Below are 5,592 nucleotides of genomic sequence, written 5' to 3' on the forward strand. Positions count from 1 at the left end.
GCCGTTAATTTTGATAAAAGTATTTTCTAAAATTGATAATATATAATAGTACCAATTACCTCAACCACAGGAGTATCATATGGTGAAGATGAAAACCAAAGTTGACGTCGAGTTTCTTTATTAAGTGAGGTAGTAGCATTTATGTCCTATATATAGGATAAATTAACAAAATAAATATATAATTGATAGGTTAGTAAATTAAAAAATAACAAAATAAAATAAAACTAAACCAGATATGAAGATGTGGCATTGTCACCAAGTTGTGCTCCAATACTTCTACTAGCTAGAAAAGATTTATATACATTATATGCACCGAGCAAGCAATTTTGAGAAAAATAATCTTTACAATACATGCAAATAAAATAAAGTGATGAGGAACCGTTAATTTTGTGTATGTTCACATTTCAAAATTGATAAAAGTATTTTCTAAAACTGATAATATATAATAGTACCAATTACCTCAACTACGGGAGTATCATATGCTGAAGATGAAAACCAAAGTTGGAGTCGAGTTTCTTTATTAAGTGAGGTAGTAGCATTTATGTCCTATATATAGGATAAATTTTAACAAAATAAATATATAATTGATAGGTTAGTAAATTAAAAAATAACAAAATAAAATAAAACTAAACCAGATTTGAAGATGTGGCATTGTCACCAAGTTGTGGTCAAATACTTCTGCTAGCTAGAAAATATTTATATACATTATATGGACCGAGCAAGTAATTTTGAGAAAAATAATCTTTTAGGGAATGTAGAATACAATACATGCAAATAAAATAAAGTGATGAGGAACCGTTAATTTTGTGTATGTTCACATTTCAAAATTGATAAAAGTATTTTCTAAAACTGATAATATATTCTAAAACTGATAATATATAATACTACCAATTACCTCAACTACGGGAGTATCATATGCTGAAGATGAAAACTAAAGTTGGCATCGAGTTTCTTTATTAAGTGAGGTAGTAGCATTTATGTCCTATACATAGGATAAATTTTAACAAAATAAATATATAATTGATAGGTTAGTAAATTAAAAAATAACAAAATAAAATAAAACTAAACAAGATTTGAAGATGTGGCATTGTCACCAAGTTGTAAGGCCTGCAGACTTAAAAGTAATTTTAGTTAGTACATATTATGGGTTAATATTTGAATTTATAAAAAAAAAAATAGTATTCTAACCTGTGCAGTAGGTATGTCATTGCCATTGTTTTGGTTGTTCAATATAGCCTTAAGATTTTCAACTTGAGATTCTAAATCATCTACTTTTGACTCTAGAGCATCTACATACTTATTTTGATTTCTTTTCCAAGTTGATTTATCTTTCCATTCATCTAACGGGCAGACACCGAATCCAAACATGTGCATTGATCCATGTTTTTCTCTGCCCATCACTTCAAAAAATACATCATTCATACTTTTTTCTTTCGATGCATCTTCATTCCGTTCTTCTTTTTCTTGTAATTGTAACTATCATTAATTTAACATTGTAAACATATCAATTAAAATAAGATTAAACTAGCTAGCATGAAATAATACATAATTTAAAAATATTTGGATGATCATACCATAGCCTCTTTTGTCTTCTCGTTTATAACACTCTTCTTTCTTTTTGCATAACAAATTTTGAACATAGTTACACGTGTTGGTGTACTCGCACCACCCGCTTTCTACAAAAAATTACTTAATTAGAAAAACAACCAAATCATACCTAATGTGAAACAATATTCAACTACTATTGTTAAAATACTTTTTAAATTTTACCTGTAATGTTTTAAGTTGTGTGAAACTCTTTCTGCCAGTTGTATGATTATATTGTTTTTTTGCACAACTACTCTTTTTTTAAGCACTTTTGCTCTAGAACATTATTAAAAGGTACAATATAATTAATAATTTTTTTTTGTGAAAAGATAGTACACCAGTGCAAGTTAATTTAAATTTGAACAAAAAAAAATACCTTTGCTTTTTCTGTAGCTCAATACTTGATCAGTTCTTCCTATTGATCATCATACACTCTTATCTTTATACTTTTTTTGCTCCTCAAATGATAAGTGCTCCAAATAATAAGTGTTTTTAAGAAACATTTCCACTCTCTAAGTTTCTTACCAAACATTCTGAAAGTTCAAATCTTAGCATCGAGAGGAATCTCAAATTTTTCCTACAACAATAAAACATTGATTATTAACAAATTTAAGTAATGATAAAAGATGATACATATTGAAAAATAGATAAATGTGTAATTTAAACTTCTAAATTAAATAATGATTAATACGTGTAAGATTTTTCACATTCCACATTTGTATTTAACGGGTACCTTATGCCAATTTTTATAATTAATTGGAGCATTTTTTCCATCTCTTACTAATGAAATAAAGCTTGAAAGCATGTCTGCATTTTTGTCATGGGGCTGTCCTAAATCATTACATGTGATTTTTATCTTCCTACCATCACGGTTTCCCCAGATTTCACGCATTTGTGTAGGACCTCGAGTTTTCTTCTCACTATTGTCATTTGTCAATATATCTGTATATTATTCACTACAATCTTGTGATGCTAATCTATATCACATATATGGATCCATAACTGTTCAGATTTTGAATAAAAAAATAACTATTTAGTAACTTATATAATTTGCTTCATTCTAAAATCATATATTTAGAGGACATGATATTTTTGCCATAGAAAATAGTAACTCATAGCCACAAATATATAAGAAGAGCAACTAAGAAACAAACTATATAATCAAAAAAGACCACAATAAATTTGAAAGAGATAAAAGACCTTTTGTATCAACTTCCTTTGCCGAATGGACAAGAATTCTATAGGGGAATTGACTAAAGTATATCTAAAATAAAATCTTTAATCAACAAAAAAAAAAAAAATTGTTTGATGATGAAGAGTACTTACAATGAAATATTGATCTAGGCATTCATAATGATCATCACTAAAGAGTAAAGATACATACAAAGTAAAAGAAGTGACAAAAACAGTAAATAGTAATATTAGAAGAGCTACCAGAAAAATTAAAACATGTAAACTTTTGACCTACTTTAACTAAATCTAAATTCTTATATATATATATATATATATATATATAAAGCTATACTATGTAAACAAACATAGAAAAACAAATTAACAAATCTGTCTCTTTATTAAATTTTTTGCTAAATAGATAACTCAAACCTTTCTCTCACTGTCTCTCTATATACAAACTTTGACAAATAGAAAAGTCATACACACCTTAAATCAAAACTTAAAGAAATTATAAAACTTGGGTCCTCCACAATAATAGTTCTCCTATATGCTCTCTTCTACAACTCTTCTTAAGCAAATACATTTAATAATGAATTGAAAGGAGATGATATGAAATAACTTTTTCTCTCCCCTCCCCTCACCTTTTTGTGTGAAAATGTTAAAAAATAGGAGAGACTACTATCCTGTTTGTCTATGAAAAGGATGATTGACTTTTTTTGTATATGTCTAAAAACAGCCAAAATATTTTTGTGATCACTAATATGTACCTATTTAAATATTTAAATGAGAACATTTTATTTGTGAAGATGGAAAATATTTTGAGCAAAGCTATTTGTGAATGGTTTGTACATATCTGATTGTACCTGACATAAAAATGTAGCTAATGTAACTTGATTTGAATTGATTTCAGCCTACAAGTTGTAGTGCTGCAATGGTATATATAGGAAGCTAGAAGAAAGCTTTGGTTAATTCAGCATGTCATCTCTCATATCAAATTAAAAAAGACAAAAAAGTATTCTTATGATTCTATGTAGTTGATCGTATATAAAATTAACTCCTAAATAGAAAAAATAATATCAAAACAAAATTATATAGGACACACCTGTTAGCGCGGATGTTCATCAACCATTTCCTCTGTAATAAAATAAAAAAGTACTAAGTAGGGAGTGAAAGTATATATAGATGGAAAACGGGTATTTCTATAGTAAGTGGTAACCACCATTTTCCATTACGCGCTCTTCTCAGACAAAAAAAAAAAAAAAACGGTGAAAAATCCACGCTCTTTTATATATATATATATAAGTGAAATGTGATTTTTTTTTTGTTCGGTTAAAAATCATGATAGTAATAAGATTTTTTCTAAAAAACTTTATCAATTATTATTTAAATAAAATTATTATGTAAAGAATTAAAACCATATTTATATATTATATTTAAATACATAAAATTGTTAATCATATTTTTCGGATAATAGAACGACCTTTTTTTAAAATATTATTGTTTAAAAGTATATATTCATAATATCAATTGCAACATATTAGCTTCTATAATTACTCAACAGAATTAGATAAAAAATAAGTGAGAAAAAGAAAGTATAAAGAAAAAGAGACGCACCTATATTTACCGGTACAATTATCATTACTGAAACACGTTTTTCAGAGATCTTGAGTGTGAAGGAAAGCTCTCCCAATTCAATAAAAAGAACTTCAAAAGAAAATCAAATTGTTAGAATTGAGATATAGAGAATATACGATTGAAAGTGTAAAAGGTTACCACTGTTGGGAATTATTTTACCAGGATCTTAGATCTACTCACAAGTATGTTTATTAACATCCTAAATATGAACTTTCTAAAACGATAAAAATAAACACATATAAAGTTAAGAAAACCTTACATTGATGCAGCGGAATAAATGTCTCCTTCCACTCAGATCTCTAACCCTTGATTCCTTTCTGTAGCAGAGTATAATCAAGATCTGAGCCTGAATCTCCTTCTTCTTCAAGCTTTGATCCTTCACAGTCTTTCAATCTATGATTGAGTTACTGCTTGCTGTGTGTGGGCACTTACTCTTTCACTAGGGTCACGAAAAAGATGAAGGGAAAAGAGAGAGAGATTTCGGCCAAGGTAGAGAGTGAGGAAGGCTCAATTTTTCTGAAGAGAGAAATTTCTGTCAGAAAGCTAATGAAAGCATGTGTTGTGAATGAGCCATCACTTTCTATTTATAGGCAACTACTAGGTCTATGTTTAGAATTATTTGGCATTAAAATAATGAAAATAATAATTTGACAAATCATCATTAAGTGGCCGGCCATATGGTGTTATTGGGCCTTACTTAATTTTGTAATTTTATCAAATTTTATCTCTATTTATTCAAAAATGCCAATTTTCCAATTGTAACCTTTTAAATACCAAAACTAATTATTTAATAACTAAAATAAATTATTAAATAATATTGTCATTTAATTTAATTATTAATTAGACATATAAAGTCCATTAATAAATAAATAAACCTAGAAAACTCTTTTCCTTACAATTTCACCCGTGAATAGTGAAAATTCATAAAATCAGACATAGTCTAACTTTAGAATTATAATTGATCAATCACGAATCAATTAATGAGTCTTACAAGCAGAATGTTCTCAACTAGAATGGTGACCATGGATCTATATGCTGAGCTTCCAATAAGTGAACCAAATTTACCAAGTAAATTCCTACTTATTAATTCTTCGTTGAATCCACTCTTAGAACTTAGAATTGCACTCTCAGACTTATATAGAGCATATTGTATGTTTCACGATACCAATATACTATCTCATTTAACCATTGTTATAA

General features: G+C 27.7%; 1 long non-coding RNA gene across 2 annotated transcripts; it reads right to left on the reverse strand.

Moving 5' to 3' along the window:
• Positions 1-900: 900 nt before the first annotated feature.
• On the reverse strand, positions 901-4,446 carry LOC115699169 (uncharacterized). Of its 2 annotated transcripts, XR_009686847.1 has the most exons (5): positions 4,391-4,446; positions 3,863-3,894; positions 1,964-2,589; positions 1,189-1,676; positions 901-1,107 (listed from the first exon to the last, which is right to left on the reverse strand). It is a non-coding gene; the product is annotated as an uncharacterized LOC115699169 (long non-coding RNA). The 2 variants fall into 2 exon arrangements; XR_009686848.1 differs by lacking the exons at positions 3,863-3,894; positions 4,391-4,446 and adding an exon at positions 1,771-1,863 and having other exon boundaries at positions 1,964-2,751.
• Between the last annotated feature and the right edge of the window lie 1,146 nt (positions 4,447-5,592).

Source organism: Cannabis sativa, chromosome 3 (genome assembly GCF_029168945.1).
Source record: "Cannabis sativa cultivar Pink pepper isolate KNU-18-1 chromosome 3, ASM2916894v1, whole genome shotgun sequence".
Taxonomy (NCBI): domain Eukaryota; kingdom Viridiplantae; phylum Streptophyta; class Magnoliopsida; order Rosales; family Cannabaceae; genus Cannabis; species Cannabis sativa.